Source organism: Canis aureus, chromosome 13 (assembly GCF_053574225.1).
Source record: "Canis aureus isolate CA01 chromosome 13, VMU_Caureus_v.1.0, whole genome shotgun sequence".
NCBI lineage: Eukaryota > Metazoa > Chordata > Mammalia > Carnivora > Canidae > Canis > Canis aureus.
In genome coordinates this window covers 61673068-61695337 of record NC_135623.1, presented here as the reverse complement: position 1 = coordinate 61695337, position 22270 = coordinate 61673068, and the positions used below count along the sequence as shown (strand labels likewise).

The window sequence follows — 22270 nt, the reverse complement described above, 5'->3', positions numbered from 1 at the left end:
GGAAGGAGAACTCTTTTTTTTTTTTTTTTCTTGGACTTTTAAAATATGGTCTAAGTTTCATTGAAGTCTCCCTTACAAAAACACCATTAAACCAAAATTAAGGGCTCCATACATTCCAAAAATAGCTGGGTGGTTCAGAATAACATATTTGCTAGCTGAAAAGTACCTCTGAATAGCTCATGGCACTGCTGGAAGTCTTATTCTCCAAACCCATTAAGTTTATGCATTAGAGCACACAGACGGTGGCAACTGCCTGACATATCCCATTGTGCTCAAGGACTAGAAAGGGATAAGGTTAATGAGACTTTGTATTGATGCTGAACCACTCAGAGGACAGCAGAACTATGTAAGTCCTGCCTTACAGGTTTTCCAGTGATTTTAAAGTGTTAATAAGCTCACAACGGTGTTTTTGGAGAAAGGGTCTAATTTTGATAGAAATATCACCCTTAGAGAATGTGTTCTTTATACTCAAAATTTTAACCCTATCAGTCGTTAACAGGATTTTGTAAAGTTCTGGAAACAGTGTTGTTTCCCAATATAGAGAGTTTGAGAGAATTCTGGCTGTTGGATAGAAGCACTTTTCTCCCAAAGGTTGGGAGACAACTGTATGCAAGTTCTCCTCATCACCTGTTGTTACTGCACAGAAATGTTCATCACCTGTTGTTACTGCACAGGACCCAACATTTGATCCTCCCTCATTTCGTGGGATAAAAACAATGAGTCCAGCTTCAAGCTTTCCGTTACCCCTGAATGGATGATGTTCAGAGTGTTAGCAAGTGTTGGGTTTTGAAAGATTGGTTATCTCAGGTCCTCTGCTAAGAGTTTGACAGTCATTATCTCATTTAGATTTCACATAAACATTTTAGTTTTTTGATTCTCAACCCTGCCTGCATGTGCACCAAAACCTGGTTAGCTTTTCTTTTCTTTTCTTTTCTTTTCTTTTCTTTTCTTTTCTTTTCTTTTCTTTTCTTTTCTTTTCTTTTTTTCTTTTCTTTTCTTTCTTTTCTTCTTTTCTTTTCTTTCTTTTCTTTTCTTTTCTTTCTTTTTCTTTCCTTTTTTTTCTTTTCTTTTCTTTTCTTTCTTTTTTTCTTTTCTTTTCTTTTCTTTTTTTCTTTTCTTTCTTTTCTTTTCTTTCTTTTCTTTTCTTTTTTCTTTTCTTTTCTTCTTTCTTTTCTTTTCTTTTCTTTTTTTCTTCTTTTCTTTTCTTTTCTCTTTTCTTTCTTTTCTTTTCTTTTTTCTTTTCTTTCTTTCTTTCTTTTCTTTCTTTTCTCTTTTCTTTTCTTCTCTTTCTTTTCTTTTCTTTTTTTTTCTTTCTTTTCTTTTTCTTTCTTTCTTTCTTTTTTTTTTTTTTTTAAATCGCAAACATCTGGGTCTCATCCTTTGAGATTCAGCAGGTCCAAGCACCTGTATTTGCATTTGTGATGCTGGTGTACGTCCTGTGTTTGTGTAGATGAGAAGAGCAATGCTCATAAAGGCATACTGAACTGCTTGAAGCCACATTGCCAGGGGAAGAAGTATTAATTCTTCCTTGAAGGTCCCAAAGCTCATGTGCTTCCATCACACACTGATTCTCCCCTCTGCTACTAACTTTTTGTGACCCAGGGCGAGTTCAAGGGAAGTTCAACCGGCTTTGCACCAGGGGTCTGACATTTTTTTTTTTTTTTTAATTTAATCTTCATGCATCTCTTGTTTATTTTTATTTTAAAGTTTTATTTATTCATTCATGATAGACAGAGAGGGAGAGAGAGGCAGAGACACAGGCAGAGGGAGAAGCAGGCTCCATGCCGGGAGCCTGATGCGGGATTTGATCCCGGGACTCCAGGATCGCGCCCTGGGCCAAAGGCAGGCGCTAAACTGCTGAGCCACCCAGGGATCCCCGGGGTCTGACATTTAGAAGGCATAGGAGCTTTAAATTATGATTGTAAATAAGTGTGCTACTGTTAAATTGCACATTCCCGAGTTGATAGCATAGGCAGTCCTCCGCCATCACTCCAGACATAGCAATAAGTAAGCCCAAGACCAGTTAGTCTTAATAAAAGCCTTTGTTGAGGACCCCCTATTTCCAGGCACTCTTCTAGGTGTCCTCCATGTATTACATAGTCACTCTTGGCAGCCTCTCCATAAGGTAGTTACTAAAATTGTCTCCATTTCACAAATGGACACAACGGGGTTCTCAAAGTTTAAGAAACTCATTGGAGTAATGACTAGTAGGGACAGACATGGTATTTAAACCTAGTCTATCTTGCCCTGAAGCCCAGGCATATGCTACCCCAAGGACTGACAACCTTCTGTCAAGGGCCATATAGTAAATATTTTAAGCTTTGTCTGTATACAGTTCCTATCATAACATACATACTCTGTTGTGTAGAAAAACGGAGACAATACATAAATGAATGAGGGTGGCATTGTTCCAATAGCACAATGAATAACACGGTCACTGAAATTGGGTTGTCATAATTTACATGTCACAAAATACTATTCCTTTGATTTTTTTTTCAACTGTTTAAAAAGTAGTAAGGCTTTACGTATGCAGGTAGCAGGCAAGATTTGACTTGTGGGCCATAGTTTGCTAATACCAGTGATATTCCTTATTGCCATGTCTCATCAGTAGGGCTTGGGAGACTGTCGTGGATGTAAAGGGACATTTACCTCTTCTTTTGCTTTTTAATCACTCAAATTATTAAATTTATAAATCACTAGGCAAATTTCCCATATTGAAACGCTACTTATATTGCTAGTAAATCAAAATATACATTTATAAGTCCAAAATGCTGACCATTTGAAAAGTTGATTAGGGGAGCCTGGTGGCATGCTCAGTACAGAGTCAGGTTGGGACTCTCCCCCTCTCCATCTGCCCCTGTCCGACTCACTTGCTTGTGCACATACATGCTCTATCTTTCTCTGTCAAATACATTTTTCAAAAAATTTTAAAAATTAAGTAAAATTTTAGTAAAACCCAGGCAAGAGACACTGGGGTGGCTCAGCGGCTGAGCATCTGCCTTCAGTTAGGGTGTGATCCCCTAGTTCCAGGATCAAGTCCCACATCATGCTTCCTGCAGGGAGCCTGCTTCTCCCTCTGCCTGTGTCTCTGCCTCTCTCGCTGTGTCTCTCATGAATAAATAAATACAATCTTAAGACAAAACCTGGGCAAGTCCCAAATGTCAATAAAAATAAGAATCTGATGTAAGAGATCTTTTAAATGCTTCAACCTCTTAAAACAAATCAAATATACACTAAATAGCTCAATGATTACAAATCTTATTGTTACACTGACACTTCACTCACTACAAAGATATTGCTACCATGGATTTATGGGTTTACAAAATTAGCATTTTCTTTTCTTTTTTTTTTTTAAGATTTTATTTATTTATTCATGATAGTCACACAGAGAGAGACAGAGAGGCAGAGACACAGGCAGAGGGAGAAGCAGGCTCCATGCTGGGAGCCCGACGTGGGATTCGATCCCGGGTCTCCAGGATTGCGCCCCGGGCCAAAGGCAGGCGCCAAACCGCTGCGCCACCCAGGGATCCCAAAATTAGCATTTTCATTCATTCCTTTGGATAGCATTGTCTTAATAATAATCGCCAAATAATATTCTTTCAAGCCAAGATATCAGGTTCTAATTTATTAACTAGTTGATTCTTGGTCTGAAAACAAGACCTGTTTTTATCTCAGTGGGATTCAGTTCCAAGTCTACACTAGTTGGTGCGGCTCCCTCTTTCAGGACAGGTTCATATGCTATTTCATCGGCTTTGTAAATTGATTTCTTTCACCTCCTCTTTCTGTTCCCTTATCCACCAAGTTTTGGCTATAGATATTTCATATAGTTATTTACTTCACTATATCTTGTAGTGCCTCAATTAAAATTAGTAGAAGCATACTAATTTTTTTTTTTTCCCTCCCAGACAGCTGAGTCTTCACTGTCCACTTCTTTATGGATATTCGGTTGCACCACTGAATGGTTTCTACCTGGTTTTCTTGTACGGTCATTTCTGCTGACCACTCTTCTTGTTTATAATACAGGTCTAGGTTTTCTGGTTCAGGTGAGTTCACTCATGATTCTGTCTACCATTCCCTATCACATAGTTAACAAACAATAAATATCTCTTATCACACATATTCTTAATAAAAACAAATAAAACCCTGAGATCAGCACATTCATATGTCAATCTGTAACTCAACTAATGTGAATTTGTTCCTTGGTGAATAAGAAACGGCCCCAGGTTGAATTGTGGCACAAAGAAAACTTTCATTTGCATCAAATAAGTGGGACACTTGGGTAGCTCAGTTGATTAAGCGTCTGACTCTTGATCTTAGATCAGTTTTAGAACTCAGGGTCATGAGTTCAAGCCCCATGTTGGGCTCCATGCTGGATGAAAAAAAATAAATAACTTCCAGCAGATAGATTATAGGGAATGGCTTCCAAAGCCATGAATCCCTGAGACACGATGGATGGGCCTCTTTTATTTACAGTTAGGATGAATATTTAAGTAGGAATGAAATCTCATCTTATGTAAAGGCATGCATAAGGTTGCATCTTAAAGAGAAATGCCTATACATACATTGCATGTTATGTAAATGAGGCTGAGGTCCCTCCTTGGCTGGAGATTTTAGTATAATGAACTAAAGGTAGTTGTCTCTCATTCCAAGGGTCCCTCCATGGAGGCACTAGTTAGGGAGTTTAGCTCAAAAGCTCTGGGTGGTCTGGGCCGCTGGGACGTCTTGTCCGAGCAGTTGCCATCACCTGAGGACTGGTTTTGAGTTTCATTTGCCTGAGTTAAGAGGTAAGTCAGTAAGTAGAGTTTTGAATGTAGGAGAAAGGTTTTAGTGAGAAAAAGCAGGTGGGCAGTAAATGTCGGGTTTTGCCGTCTAGCTGGTGCCAAATCCAATCACACATTCACAGTAATTTTAAAATATTTATTAAGCTCACTCTTCTTTTGCATTCAACTACTTTGCTTTACATTTATATGGTTTTTCCCAATTCGGAATATGTCTATGAACTGAATTTGTTTCAATTGATCCGTGTTTCTCAATCTAGGCACTACTGACAATTTACATTGTAAATTCTTTTCTGTAGGCAACTATTCCAAATATCTCAGGAAACTTAGCGGCACCCCTGCCTCTACCTATTAGGTGCCAGTAGCCCTTCCCCCAGTAGTGAAAACAAAAATGTCTTCAGACAATTCAAATGTCTCCTGGTGGACAAAATTGTCACTGGTTAAGAACCATTGCAGTAGACTATTATTTTTCTTTTTATGGATCCTCAGTATTCAGAGCATGGCCAATAGTAGCCTTTTTATTTGGTTCCATTGTTCTTTTAGTAACATCATGGGCAGTTTTGAAATTTCACTGCTTTCTGGAAACAGGACGACACATCCTATCTTCCTATTTCCTGGTCCTTCTTTAGTCCCAGATCAGAACATTAAAGTACAAATGACATTTTGGGAGTAAATAGGTTGAACCTACTGCCAGTGAGGCCAGTAGAATGGCCAAGCTGAAAAATATATTTAAAGTCAAAAGTCCATTATGATGTTTAAAAGATAAACCTGAAAATTATAAAGCTTTAATATTTTATTATAACCAAAATTTTTAAGATTACTTTTTTCTACATATCTAGTTATATTTATCCCTTCCTTCCCCATCATAATTGTGTCATGCTTCCTGGTTTGCCTCCATTATTAGTCATTGGGCAGATAACAAAAATAATTGGTTAACATAAAGTATTACCAGATGACCTACCATCTAGTAACTACTAAGCACATCGTGAGTGGATCTGTATTTTAGGAGGGCATGTGGTTATAAAACAAGCTTCTATATTTAAAAAATAAATAAATAAATGCTGCCCATCTATCAACTAGGTTTACTTTTAAATTACAAATAATTTTACTGCAAGTGATTTTACTATGAACGCTTATATTAGCAGTTTATTAAGTTTTCCATTGCTTCACACCCTCACTGCACTTAAATCATAGGTTGATGAGGGAGAAATAGAAAATTTTGTAATTTTGTCTTCTGACCCACGAGCATGGAATATTTATTCATTTATTTAGGTCTCCCTTAGTTGCTCTCAGAAACGCTTTGTTTTCTATGTAGAGATCTTGCAGATCTTCCATGAGGTTTATTTTTCGACATTTAATACTTTTGAGACTTTTGTTAATTTTTTAAAATTACATTTAATTTATAAAATTATATTTGGTGTTTGTTTCTCTTATATAGAAATAAAACAGACTTTTGTATTATAAGAGGATAACCAGCAAATTTGTTGAACTTAATTGTAATGATTTTTATGGATTTTATTTTTTATTTTCTTTGTTTTATCTTGTTTTGTTTTTGTTTTTCTATACGACGATTTTTATTGAGGAGGCATTGGACACTTTCTTTTTTTTTAAAAAAAAATTTTTTTTGGAGTTCAATTTGCCAACATATAGCATAACACCCAGTGCTCATTCCATCAAGTGCCCCCATCAGTGCCCATCACCCAGTCACCCCAACTCCCTGTCCACCTCCCTTTCCTTAAACACAATCGTATTAGTGAGTCATGAGAGCTTCACTTTTTGTTTCTAATTCTTACATTTTTATTTCTTTTTATTGCAAGATCATACTAGTCAGTGCCTTCAAAGTAATGTGGCACAGAAATAGTGATAGCAGGTATACTTTTCTCATTCCTGATTGCAGATACAAAGTGAATTTACCTTCTGTTTCTAGTTTACAAAACATTTTTATCATGAATGAATGCCAGAGGTCAGGTTAATACCCTCTTCTTCAAGAAACCTTTTTTTCAAATCTATAACACTTTTTTCCTTCCCTCATTATACCTTTGTATAATTTTCCTATTCTCATGTTTAAAGCATGCAAGTCCTTTCTATTATTAAATAGTCAAGTGTTTTAACTCTAGAAATCATGTCTTACTTTATAAGAATAAGCACATTCTTAGCAGAATGTAAAATATATATCAGACACTCACTAATTAGATAAGAGTCCCCAAGATAACTTTTATTTTTTATAACATTTAATATATTTTGTGTTAATGATTGAAATTCTGTACAGTATTTATTTTAGATTTCCCCATTTTAAAATGATAATGCAAGCAATATAACCATAGTTATGATTCCATATTACTTGCCATACTAATATATGCATATTTTTCTTTTGTATTATTGATATCGGGATAGCAATGGCAGTTTATAAAATACATTTTACCAAATTTAAATATATATTATTGTCAGAACCAAAGCTTGGGGGTAGATTCAGGCTTGTTTGAAAAACCGTGGGTCCTTTAAAGAACCCAAAGACAGATGATGGGACTCCTGTTTTGTAAAAACACTAGAAGACAAGTCGAAGTTTGGGCAGATGAGGGAAGGATGAGTAAAAAGGCCTATGTTGTAGAGACTTGATTGTTTCTGGTATACGAACATGAGGTAGAATTTAGCCATAGTCTTTGAATCTATGTCTTTCAAATCCTCAATTACCAAAATGCTTTTGAGAATCTTTACTTGGAGGAGATGGTTGTGTTACATAAGATGAATTGGGTCATTAGGATCTCTGCAGCTTCATTTTGGTAACTCTAAGATAGTTTTGAGGAGCAAAACACATTTATCTTTAGGGCAGAGAGGGAGAAATTTATGAAATTTAGCATTTCAAATGAGATCTATATGTGTGCATGTAATAACCCCAGGCAGCGACATCTCCTGGCAACCCAGCAACCACAGACAGAAAAGAAAAGTCCATTCACATTCAGACACCAGCTCTGATTATAGATGTTAAAGACTCTCCTTTCCTTCAGACACTGCTATGGGGAATAGCCGGCCTGTTCATCAAAGGAAAACCAAGCTCCATGCTCTTTGAGGAGGTAGCTGAGAACACTGCAATCTGAAGCACTCTTAAAGAGACCCATATACCACAAGCTGAGGAATCTTCAGTTATTCCTGTTCCATTTGATGGAATGTTTTCATCATTATTACATCATTAGATTCCACTAACTCGAGAAGCAGGCAGGGGCACAGAATGTTACTCCCATTTTACAGGTGAGGAAATAAGCCAGACAGTTAGCTTTCTATAGCCAATACAGCTAGTAAATTATATATCGTGATTAAGAATCTAGATTTTTTTGCTACTAAAGTAGTGTATGTTATTTTGTTTTGTTTTGGTATGGTTTGGTTGTTTTTTTCATTATTTAAAAAGTCTGTGATCTTGAAGAAGTTACTTTGCAACTCTATGTCTCAATTCCTATTTGGTATTATGGGCATTACAGTAATACTTATAAACCCTTAAATGATGAAAAAAATCAAATAAGATTTTATGTATGTGTATGTGAGTGTGTGCGTTTGTTGGAGTGTATGATGCTTATCTTGCAATCAGTTCGCAATAATCATCATAGTAATACTATGTAATAAAGAAACATTCATTTAGAGTACATTGAAAAATGAGTCTTCACTAAAAGTTCTGTGGCCTAATAATAGCTAACATTTACTGAGTGTTGAACATATGTCAGGGATTTTTCTAAAATCTTTATAATAATCAATTAATTCTTTTTATAGTTAGAACAGACTTTGAATTTAGTGCTGTTTTAATATTCACAATACAGTTGAGGAACTGAGGTAAGGAGTAGCTCAACCAAGGTAGCTTGCCCAAGATTAATGGTTCAGCTGGAAGTTAAACTGAGGTGACTTAGTCAAAGTCTGTGCATTTGACTGTTGTCTTCCTGTTTGGTATGAACATGTTTACATCATTTTTTGCTAGTGTATGCAGCTTAAAATAGTTAGATCAATAACCATATTTGCTTATATTTTGACCCATAGTTCTATGAGTTATTTATGTATATTTTAGAGATATAAATCTTGAAAATTCTATGAACCATAATTTATATTTTAGAGCTATAAATCTTAAAATTCATGAGCCAGCATGATATTCAAGACTTCCTCTTAGCTTATAATCAAATATTAACATCTACTTATACTGTTTCATCATCCTAGTCAAAGGTACCTTCTTTAAGGTGTGGCATTATATGTAACATTATTACACCTTTTCATTTTAACATAATACCTGGTCATATTCTAGGGGTATGCTTCTCAGGTATGTAGCATTGAAATCTAGATATTTTTCCACATTAATCAATATTTTTATGAGGTGAAATCAGGTTTAAGTGGACAGCAGGAACACATTGGATTAGGAAAATTAATCACAAAAGGGCAGCTTAAAATGTAAGGACTAATTACAGAGAATATTTTAAAAATGTGTGATTATATAGTGACAATGAAAACAACAGTTCTGTCTGGTGCCCATGGAAGTAGATTTCATTGTTTTATGTCTCTTGCTTTTTAGAACTAGGTGTTGAAATACATACTTTTCTCTAATCATAAGAATTGCTGAACACTAAAAGCACCAGGCCTGAGGCAAAGGTCCACTTCATCTTAGTATAGGAAGAGCTGTATTCCATCTCTTCCAAGAAGCTTGCACAAATCTGTCTTCCCTTTGCTTTTCTTATAAAACTGTATGACCCTTTATGAAGTTTAATAGGGGAATTCCATTTCCACCAGTGGAGGAGGAGTGTCCATCTATAGCTTGTAGATCAACAGATTTCCTCTGAAGTGAGTAGAGAGAAACAGCCAGATAAGAGTATAGGCATATGGTATATAGCTTATGGAAACAGTCCAGTTATTCTAAAGCTTCCATACTTTATGTTTTAAAAGGTGGTGATGATGATAAGGAAAAGGGGTAGGAGGATGTACAGAGATATGTTTAAGATGATTATTGAATTTAGAATGTTTATTAAATAGAAATGTTTAAGATTTGATTTTCTAATGATCCCAAATTTGATTTAGGAGCATTAGGTCATATATAAACTTTAAAATAGCCTAGGAGTTGTTACTCCTGAAGGTTTAAAATTAAATATGAATGATCCATGATTATATGGTCAATTAATCTATGACAAAGGAGGCAAGAATATACAACGGAAAAAAGATAGTCTCTTCGACAAATGGTGTTAGGAAAACTGGACAGCTACATGCAAAAGAATACAACTGAATCACTTTATTATACTATACACAAAAATAAACTCAAAATGGATGGAAAGATCCAAATGAGACTTGAAACCATAAAACCCCTAAAAGTAAACATAGGGTGTAATCTCTTTGACATTAGCTATAAGAATACTTTTCTAGATATGTTTCCTTTGGCAAGGAAAGCGAAACCAAAATTAAACTATTAGGACTACACCAAAATAAAAGCTTTTACACAGTGAAAGAAACCATCAATAAAACTAAAGACAAACCCCCAAATAGGAGAAGCCATTTGGAAATGACATATTTGTTAAGAGGTTAATATCCAAAATATATAAAGAACTTATACAACTAAACACCAAAAGATCCCAAATAACCCAATTAAAATTGGCAGAAGACATGGATAGACATTTTTTCCCCAAGAAGACATACAGATGGACAATAGACAGGTAAAAAGATGTTGAACAGCACTCATTAGCAGGGAAATGCAAATTCACTACAATGAGATATCACTGTACATCTGTCAGAATGGCTAAACTAAAAAACACAAGAAACAACAGGTATTGTGGAGGATGTAGAGAAAAAGGGACTCTTATGCACTATTGATACGAATATAAGCTGGTACAGCCACTGTGGAAAACAGTATGGAGGTTCCTCAAAAAAAATTAAAATGAAACTACCATATGATCCAGTAATTTCACCACTGGGTATTTATGCAAAGAAAATAAAACACTAATTTAAAAAGGCACATGCATCCCTATGTTTATTGCAGCATTATTTACAGTAGTCACAATATAGAAGCAATCCTAGTATCCATCAATAGATGAATGGATGAAGAAGGTGTGGGATGTATATGCAATGGAATACTACTCAGCCGTACGAAAGAATGAGATCTTGTCATTTACAACAACATGGATAGATCTAGAGGGTATAATGCTAAGTAAAACAAACCAGTCAGAGAAAGACGAAATACCATATGATTTCACTTAAATGAGGAATTTAAGAAACAAAGCAAATGAAAAAGTTTTAAAAAAAGACACACACACACACAAAAAAAAACAGGCTCTTAAATATAGAGAATAAATTGATGGTTACTAGAGGGGAGGAAGGGTGAAATAGGTGAAAGGGGTTAAGAGTACACTTACCGTGATAAGCACTGAGTAATGTATAGACTTGAATCACTAGTACATCTGAAACTAATATAACATTATGTTAACTGCACTTGAATTAAAAATAAAAAAAATATTTTAAAAACAAAATTATATATGAATGATGCCTTCATGCCCAGCAACCTGGCAAATGGCATAGTGCTTAGGACATAATGAGCAATGTCAACTCATTTTATAGGGAAAAGTTCTTTCTGTGAATTCAATTAATAGTCTCTTGTTTATGTATGATATGGCCAGACACAGAGTCTCCAAATTCTTATTCTTTGCCTCATAAATGATTAAATAAACTGCTATCCCCACTGATCCTTTGGAACCAAGTGCTTATTAACCAAACTTTGGTCAACCTTCTCTCCATGCCCCAGGTCCCAAGCTTTTGGGCCACCCTCATCCTGAGCCACCACACAGCCCTTCTTCAGAGCCCACCATAGTCTAGGCTGACCTCAGGGTAAAACATTCATTTTTTAAAATATTTTATTTTTTTTTAAGTAATCTCCACATTCAACATGGGTCTAGAACTTACAAATGATCAAGAGTCACATGCTGTACTGACTGAGCTAGCCAGGTTCCCCCTGGGTAAAGCATTCTTTACTCCGTCTTATCATACAAGTCCTTCATCCAACTTGCCCACACTTTGTTTTTTCCTAGCCTTTTTTCACTGTAAGGGAAATGCCCTTTTTGACTTAACCCTAAGATGTTTGCTTATCTATGGTGAGCACTTTCTATTGTAATAGTGCCTTTCCTTACTTTACAACCATCCTTTTGAATAACATCTCTACTAAGTCTGAATTTGTTCTTTGATGTTTATTTGATGATTACTTCCAAAAACTATGCTTAGAGGCCATCAGTTTATTTATTTTATTTTTTAAAGAAAAAATCTTAATTTGCTAGAACTTAATATAAAGGGCTTTATGAGAACATTTACGGTTTGTTAAATTCCTCGTTTTTCAGCCTGACAAGACTGCTTAAAAAGTGAATTAGATGAATGTTTTAATGTACTGCAGTCATTTCCTTAGCTTTTAGCTAATGACCTCATCTGGACAAAGCAGATATTTCCATTTCTTATCAGTAATAATTAGAAATATAACTAGTGTAGTCTCATGCCCCCTGAAAACTCTCCAGGAGACTTCAATGGAAGTCTCCTTCCACAAAGGAGATAACTTTGTGGAAGTGATAAGCAATGGAATAAAGAAATTTAAAAGTAATGGCTTTGATTCCATAGGAACATGATTGTTTTTAGAGTTCCTTTAATGTATAAACCCTTGAAGAATTATAAGCAATGCCAAAAAAGAAATGGGCACTCTATAGGAAGAAAAGTAGATCTTTCCAATTCAAAATAAAAAACACAGCCACAAACACAAACAACAAACAAAAAAACCACAAAGCTAACACAACTACATTATAAATCCATAGTGTAGTAGTATATAAAACTCAAATGTTATTTTAGCTCATAGTTTTGTTTTCCTATGTATCTAAACCTTTCATAAAACATTCTACATAGACTTAAAGCTATCCAGTGAGATTTCATTTCCAATATTTCCCCTGCTTGTGAAAGTATAGACAGGAGAGCCACCTTAATAAAAATTAAAAAAATATCAATAAAGAAACTTTAAGGGGCTTGGCTTCTCTTATGCTAATCAGCACAGACTATAAGAGAATATTGTTTTATCATTTTAAAATACTTTAAACTGCATTTTGGTTATCACATCTATAATTGCAACGGGTCTTGTGGCAGTGCTTCTCATGTCAGCTTGACCCCAGGACTCCTGAATCAAAAACTTTTTTGGTGTGTTCCAATGATCCATATTTTCAACAACCTTCACAGATTGCTCTCCCCCACTCAGTGAACCACAGATAGAGCATCATAGCATCAATAGAATATTAGAAATACAAAGAAACATGCAGTCCACCTTGCATAGAATCTGATGAAATGTATTGATCTTCTCTCCAAAACAAGGCACACAGGAAGTTATACGTCATTTTTACAAAAAAATTCTGGGACATTCAGAAATGTCTTCAAGACAGAGGCCAAAATATATTTTATTAACAAAAGATTTTTGTTCCCAAGTTAAAAGCACCTAGTTTATTCTATCCAATATTGATTCTATAGATGAGAAAACTAGCCAAGAGTGTTAATATTTTGACTAAGGTTAAACAGATGGACTACTTACATTTTCAGTTTTCAACAATTTAACAGTCAAATTTAACTGTGTTCTAGGCAGACAAAGTGATTTTCAAATAATTTATTCTAAGATAACTTTTTTCTCTAATGTATATGTAAAAATCACAGTTGGTAAATTGTTAACTTGAGAATAAACTAACTTGTGCCTCGATATCATTCTATTTATAGAGCTTCCTACTACTGATTTGAAGGCATTAACAGGAATTCTTCCAGTTAATTCCATTTTAGTCTCAATACAAAATTCATAGACTTGTATTGATGGAACATATTGAGTGTGGTAAAAAATGAACCTATCATGTTAAATTCAGTTTTCTGGTATTAGAAAGCAAAAATGGAAATTATAATTCCAAGCATTTCTTTATAATTATACTTTTTCTGTCCTATCATCTTCAAATAACTATTCCTCTAATTTTTCTCTCTTTATGTAATTCATTTTATGAAATGCATTTGTACTTTAAGATATATATTGATAAATATCCTCCTGGTCATGTTAATGAAACTTAGTTCTAAAACTCTAGAAGGAAGAAAGAATGTAATGACTTGTCTAAATGAGGAGAATGTATGAACAGATGTGGAATAATTTTCAAAGGAGAAAGGTCAATGTGAGGCACATCAATGAATTATAGAAAGCACTAGATAGTTTCTAATGAAGGGAGAAATAGGGGGACAGAGAGGGTAAATTGGACAAACACAATACAGAACAAAGTAGACATTTCAATCTTGTACTGCAGTTTCTTCCATCATCATTTGGTTGGGAGATCCTCATATGCCCGCACTTTCCCTTAAATTACTTTAAATTATGTTCCAAATTTAAATTATGCTAAATATTGGTAGTAACTGTGTACACCTGTGCTTCACTGTTGGATGTTCCTGCTCTGATGTACTTTATAAGCATTTACAGCTTTAATGAGGCTGTTTATTTGTAATTGGTCCCTATAGGAATCTGCTGCTGTATTTCATCCAATTTGAGTTATTTTCAGTTATTCTCTGGAGATATCATTTGAAATAATATCTGATGTTGCTTACAATTCAAAGAAAGATATAAGACATTTTTAAATGATAGATAAATGCCTGTACTATAATCCTGCCCTCACAGTTTCACAGTTAGTATTTCCTGCACCACTACTATATACCTTAACTGGCCATTTCTGAAACAAAAGAGAGAGCATCAGCTCTAAGTCAAGAACATCTAAATTAATAACTTTTCGCTTTAACTTCCTTGACATTTGCTCTTGGCCAAGCCCAATTTCTCTGCATCTCAGTTTAGTTATCTGTTAAATGGAAAGAAGTTAGACCTTCTAACCTCATGACTATGACAAAGACACAATGAGATAAAGAGGTTAACAGAGCTTTGTGTTTTGGAAATGGACATGCATTTTTCTGAAATCTGAGCATATTTGGGGTTTTCAAAGGTTTTCAAAGTTTCTTACCTTTTTCTTAAAGGCATGGGAATTCTTGTTAAGTCAAATCAAAGCTATGGACTCTGATTTCTGTAGTCTTTGTCTTTCTCTTTTGTGTTCCCACTGATGACTGTAAGTTCCTTTGGGCCAATGACCAGATTTTCATCTGTGTTTGTTCTGTTATGAGATGATCTGTAATGTAGTTCTCTCAATTGGTTATTTTGATTCTTGACTTCCTCAGCTCTTCCTTTTCAGATAACTATTTTAATCTTATTATTGTGGTCTTTGATTTTTAAATTTGTGTTCTATTTTTCTTATCTACATTTTCCGTTGATCATTTCATTATGTTTTCTTTTAAAATGAACTCCTTATTTTGTTTCCTTCTTTTGGTTTACTGCATTTCTTTTTTCTTTCTTTCTTTCTTTCTTTCTTTCTTTCTTTCTTTCTTTCTTTCTTCTTTCTTTCTTTCTTTCTTTCTTTCTTTCTTTCTTTCTCTTTCTTTCTTTCTTCTTTCTTTCTTTTTCTTTTATTTCTCTCTCTTTACCACCAATTTTCCCATTTTTTTCTTATTAGTTATGGTTTTCTTGGCAGATACCAGATTGCCATGCTGTACCACTCGTCATTTGCTCAAATTCAATGTGGTCAGCTCTCCCACTTTCTCTATCTTTAAAGCAATTTTTCTTACATCAGGTAACTCCCTACTTACCCAGGACTGTTTGTCTTCCCTCTAAGCTCCCATTAGAAGGGAATTTTATTCTGCATTTGTAGTTTGAGCACATGGAAGAATTTCAGTTTGGTCTTCTTTTCTTCTAAGATCCTGGCAAATATTCTCTAACAAGATTTAAGATATCTATTTTCATAACTTTGGGTTTCTTACCATTACCACATTTCTGCAAGGAACACTGGAAAATGTCAAAATTTTACACTTTTCTTACTTCTGCAGAAATCCTATGTCTCATGCAAATCTTCGTTCACTTCTTTCCAATGTCAACTGTAATAATGAGAATTCTCACAAGTGTGCCCCCCAGTCAGTCATATTCTTTCTTGGTATTAATTTTGAGAGTCGTTGTGTGTGTGTGTGTGTGTGTGTTTTGAACATGGTATGGAGTCTGAGTCAAGGTACCAGAATCTTTATTTCTTTTTGGAATGAGGTGGCATCAGTTCCTTCTGGGTTACTACTGTGAATTCCTCTCTTTTATAAGATTTGTGGCTTCATATTCATTTTATTAGGCATTGGGGGCAATAATTCTATGACTTGAGTTTCTTCCACCAACTTTCTTACTCTTCAGTATATTTCCTATCCTTTTGTTTTTAAACTCAGTGATGACAGGAATGAAATTTGTATTCCTCTTATAACTTCTCTGATGGAATTCCGTAGCTTCCCCTGACCCCACAGAGACATATCTAGTTATAAAAACAAGAAAAGTTAGCATTGTGCCTGTAAGTTTTTTGTTGATGTATTCAATCATTTCATACTCCCTTTCTAAGCACCTTGGTAGTATATTCCACAAAGGATGTAGTTCTGGTATTGGTGGGCATCTGGTAAAGAATACACTTTGGTATCATGAGATATAAACTAGGTGAAAACTGAATGCAAAGATAAGGAAATGAGAAGAATATGTTCTCCTTTACAATTGGGAAAGATGAATTATTAGGACCTCATCTCAGAAGAGAAACTAAGCTTGTCAGTAAATTGAGCATTTTCTTATATTTATTAATCTGATTTACATGGAAACAAAATAATCTGGGTTAAATATGTAAAAACAACACGGACAGTTTAGAAAGGGGGATCTTTTGGCATTTCGAAACTATTCCACTCCATATTTGGTTTACAGTATCATTTAAGGTCAAATAAGCCAAGCTCTCTAATATTTAAAGTAAATGGTAAAAGCAAATTGTCAATATCCCAGCATGGAATGGCACCTAGGTATAGTGCTTGTATTTACCCTTCAGACATGATTAGATACCTTGACTGCATTCTTTGCAATCTATATCTTCTTTTGATTTACTAAGAAATGTTGGTTCCATAAGAGAAAGTCATTTCTTTGAAACCAAACCTCCATGCAGGTATTTTTTAAGTGTCAGATTGACAAGTGCTATAAAACAATACACTTCTCATCTATTATACATTCTCGCCCTTCTCTGCATAACAATAGATTGATGTGATGAAAGGAGGGGCTGGATAATAGATCCAGAGCAGATGTGTTTAACATTGTTCTCTGAAGAATAACTATGTAGTTAAGAATAACACTTTACTCTCCAAAAATATGATTGGGGAGGACCAGTATTTTACCCAGAGGACAGTCAAGAAGCAAGGATGATTCTCAAGTGATTTTTTTGTACTTAGATGAATCCTTTAATACTCTTTACCAAATCCACTTAATGATAAAATCCCTGTAGCAACAATTCATCGTGTGAAGTATTTCAACCTTAGATTTTTTTTTAACATACTATAATGCATACATGGAGTGCTGTTCATGTCTGTGGGTGATAGCTGAATATAAAGGCTGTCTCCATGGTAGATAATAATATTTATGACAGGAAGAAGATTGAAAAAGGAAACATATTTTAACAATACTTTTAAGTATCCAAAATACCGAAGAAAAATGCTTTGGAGATTTTTCTGTCGTTTTCCAGATTTCACTCTGCTTTTCAGCCAATTTCTTACATGCAGACATGAAACCTTTACTAACCTTTCTTTTACTCTAAGTATTATATTTATATATACATATATATATATCCTATTTATATAATTAATCATGGAAATATTTTTCTATACAATGAAAAAATGTATTTCATTATACTTTCGAGGAAAAGAGGACTTACGAGAATAATTTTGTAGTATATTTGAAGAAATGGCACATTAAGAAAGGATAATTCAGTACTTCTTTGGACTATTTTTCTTGTGCAAGGCTAGAGGCTATTCGAATGGACATATATATTCATGTGAATCAACTATTTTTCTGCAAGAGGAAGATGGATGCAGGATATTTGTCAGTGGCCTAAGGAAATGTCACAGATGTGCTCCTCCCTTTTTACTCCCTTAAGGAAATGGACCTTTAGAATTAGGATTCATAAGATACTATGCCTATATCTCCTTCTTTTCTCCACTTTCTGCACAGCTTCAAGAGATAGGTATCTATCTATCTATCTATCTATCTATCTATCTATCTATCATCTATCTATCTATTATCTATCTATCTATCTATCTATCTATCTATCTATCTATCTATCATCTATCTATCTATCTATCTATCTATCTATCTATCTATCTATCATCTATCTATCTATCTATCTATCTATCATCTATCTATCTATCATCTATCTATCTATCATCTATTTATCAATCTATCATCTATATCTATCACCTTCTTCTATTATCCATCTATCTATCCATCTACTTGTAATGATAATCTGGAAACCATACGTTTAAAGTCTTTGCCTTGATATCGATGTAGTTTGCAAATACTGCTCAGATTTTGTTATCAGCAGTATCTTTAATTTGTTATCTTGGGCATTCTATTATTATTCTAAGTGGAGAGTTTTCATTATGTTGAGTGATCTAGGGTCTCATGTTTTACATTAGCATCAGAAGTTCATTATGTGAATAGAGTCAAAAGCAAATTAATTCTAATGGCATAGAAATGAGAAAAGTTTGGGAGTTGAAGGTAGTACAAATAAGAAAGGTATATATTCCGGAAAAAGTAATTTCTAATTTATATTCTCTCATATATATCTCTATCTATATATCTGAGACCATCCTGTTTAATCTTTTAAAACTTTATTATCATTTGTTTTTTAATTGGTAACAACATATAAAATACTTATTGTGTGCCGGGCACTGTTCTAAGTAGTTTACAATTGACACCTCACGTAATCCTTATAACAATCAGATGACATTGTATGCACAAAGTTTATGAAGGAACCAAACTTCGAAAGCAAGAATAAAGAATGAGGAGAATGAAACGAGAAAGAGAGAAAACAAAAATAAAAGTCAATTATTGAATGTTGATCATTGTGGGCTTTGGACGCCTGATTCCACCAGGTCCTTCTGAGGAGCTATGTAATTGTCTGCCTGAGGAATGAAATAGAGGATTTTTCTATCAGCTCCATGCCTTGAGATTTGGTCCTTAGAGATTTGGTCCTTAGAGTGTAGATACACCACACCCATGTGACATTTGTATATGAATGTCAAGTGTCTTTTTCAAGTGTCCCATGCCTCTGCAACAGAAAAGTCCTAACATACATATACATAGTCCTGTACGTATGGTACATACTTGACTTTAGTCACCACGAGTGTGAAGTAGATTAAAGCCTGCTTGGAATTGTTCACCATAGCCATGGTTGTAGTCAGAGAATATATGTCAGTACAAAAGTAATATTCATATGGTCCATTCTTGCCTCACTTGGATCCACTCACAATATGCATAAGTCCCTTGGCAAGAATTTCATACTTAATGCTTATTATTGGAACAAGCTATTGTCCTTGCTGTGATAGCCAACTTCCTCTTCCACTACCTCTCATTCTGTATTTTCTTCACATTTGGACATCACATCAACTGGGCTGATGTTTGCCTATTTGGTTGACCCATACCTCAGCACAAGTGTTTTGGGGCATTGGGAATCTTGCATTTACTTGCAATTCATCACTTACTATTAGGATGGGGCATGGGAGTATCAAAAATGTCTTAGTGAATTCTAGACCTACTATTTCCTATCTCATTCTGTAGCAGAATTCCTAGCTCCTTATCATAATAAGGGTTAATTATCTACCTTCTATGTAATAACTCTGTTTTCTTCTTCTTTCTGCTCTCCTAGCAAAAGAACTCTAAAATGATCAACCGAGTTATAGCTGACTGACTCTTTCTAGGTAATGCACTATATTGTACAATGTAGAACCCAAGTAATTCTTGCTTTTCCATAAAATGATTCCCTCAGTCTAAGTAACATATGCATAGATAAAGAATTCTCTGATGCTGGAGCTAGCAGTATTCCTGAAGCCAGAAAAGAGAAATCTAAATTAGTAGGTATTAATTCTAGAAGATGAATCACTGCCTCTTCCATCGTGGTAGAAGTTCAACATAATCCACTTGCTACTAAGTGACTGGCCTGAGAGATTTTACCATATTGAGAGTTCAGTGTCAGTCTCTGAGGCTAGCAAGTTAGGCATTTGGTAGTGACAATATGACACTGACAGTAGTATCACTAAATTCACTCTAGTGAGATGGAGCCCATGTTGTTAATCCCATGTTTAACCACCATCCCTGCCACCATGGCCATTCTGTTTATGTTCCTTTCTCTCATGCAGTGGAATTGTTGACATAGGCTACTGATGACCTTAGGCTAAGTCATCCCATCTACTTGGCTAATGTGTTTCCCCTGTGTTGGATGCTCTATGGCTAGGTCAATATCAGACATATAAATCTTCATACTTCATCTTCCATAGGTTCATCCATATGTCTCTTGCCCAGATTTTTTTTTTATTCCTGATCTTCTAATATTTACCTCTGAAGCCATTTACCATTGTCTATAGAATTCTGTGTGTATGCAAGTCTTAAGATACTTCTCTCTCCAAACAAATCAGCCAATTAAATGTGCTCCCTGCAGCTTTCCCAATGATAGGACTTCTCACTGTTGTTACTCTTTTGGACCACGCATAAGTAGCACTGTCCTATAAAAGAAATCCATTTGTAATTTACCTCTACATCCTGAAGCTGTAAATACATCTTCAGATGAAGTTTTCTGTCTTCTATAAGAGAATGGTAGGAATGGCTCTCCTAAGAGATCAGGAGTATGAGCTGAGTGGCTTGCTTCAGTGTAAGAAAGACAAGTGATGTGAGAACTTGATCATCTAACTTACTTGTGCCCTTTAACCTTTCTTATATCTTAGACCCCAGGTGTGATACTGAACATACTATTTTCATTGTATCATGGATGGATAGCACCACTCAACTACATGACTTGGTGAATCTGACAATAACTGACTCAGAATGAGCAGTACTAGTCACAGAATTATCTTTTCTCTCATGATAAGGGACATTAGCATGCCGGCCTCCTGTCACGGAATGATGACCTTCGCCACAGCCCTAGGGCTCTGCAATAATACTTGGTAATTTCCAGAGATTCCACACAACACCCTTATCCACCAGAGATACATCTAACATCATCAGATCTGCTGGGTCTTATGACTTGGATGGCTGGGTAGATATCTCTATAGCCTAGGACCTGCTACACAGTCTTGTCTTGCCCTTGGCCTCAAAACTGACAACACTTCAAATGCCCTGACAATAGGTTGGAGAATCTTCCTCCAGTTTAAAATGTATTGCTTCAAAACTCCAAAGACACCTAGCAAGTGCTATAGCACTTAGTGACTTATTGATAGGGGAAGAAGTTGTAGCAACTTGTTATTTTTGCCTGAGATGGGAAATCCTGGCTTGCCATAGACCAGTATATTCCTAAAAAAATTTTACATATATAACAGCTCTTGAATCTGCATATTTTCCCTTTTATTTCCAACATGCCTGTTTTTAAAAAGTATTCAGAATATTTGCTACTTCCTGTTCAATTTTGCATAATGCTGTAGAATGATAGACAAATATGGCCTTTGGAAGAATGTTAATTGCTGGAGACTATATTTAAGTAGTTGGATATTTATCTCTTACACCATTTAATATATAATAGAATATTATTTTACTTAAAAACTTAAGTTTTACCTAAAAACTTGTATTTTTTTATAATTAGATGATTCTTTCCCCCAATGAATTATAAATTCCTTGAGTGCAAAAAGCATACATAATTTATTCTTTTTTATAGCCACAAATATCCTTCCAACATCTTGCTTAGAGCTGAAATAAAGATGAGTTGATTTGATTAAAAACTAATGATTATGAAGGTAATAATTGAAATATATAACCTGAGGAAGTGTTAAATTGCATTAAGGAAAAATAGGATAGTACCTGCACCAAAAGTGAGAAAAAATGAGGAATTAAAAAACCAAATATTTTTAATGTGCCTGTTATGTGTTGACCACCTGTGCTTTATCTAGGATAGGGTCAGCAATGTGATGTTCTTGTTTAAGAAGCAAACACCATTAATGAGATTCAGAAATAAACCTAGGATATTTAGACACGACTGTCTTAATTCCCTGATAATTTTCTGTTAGCACTAGAAAAATACAAGACATCATTTTCAAGTGTATTTTTAGCCAATTATATGGCTTTACCATGGAAACACATAATTGAATTAAATATTTTTTAAAAATAAGGAAAATAAAAATCCTGGATTATTTTCACATAAACTATTCAGTATTTCCTCTATTTCAACAGCTACTACAGTTATTAAAAGATCAACTTCATTTCCATTACTACGTGTCCTTTCCTACAATCCCAATTCATATTCTGGGATTGGAACACATTACTTCTATGCATCACATCACAGCATCTATTTAAAGTGAGGGACCAATCATGTCATTGGATCAGAATAGGTCTAGTCTTGGGACGCCTGGTTGGTTCAGCGGTTGAGCAT

At 34.8% G+C, this 22270-nt stretch overlaps 1 long non-coding RNA gene across 1 annotated transcript in view; it reads left to right on the top strand.

The window, feature by feature from the left end:
* Window positions 1-7829: 7829 nt before the first annotated feature.
* LOC144282610 (uncharacterized) overlaps window positions 7830-22270 on the top strand; it is a 33075-nt gene continuing 18634 nt past the window's right edge. Inside the window, exon 1 of the long non-coding RNA XR_013351102.1 lies at window positions 7830-8024. This is a non-coding gene — a long non-coding RNA (uncharacterized LOC144282610). The remainder of the gene's footprint in view (window positions 8025-22270) is intronic.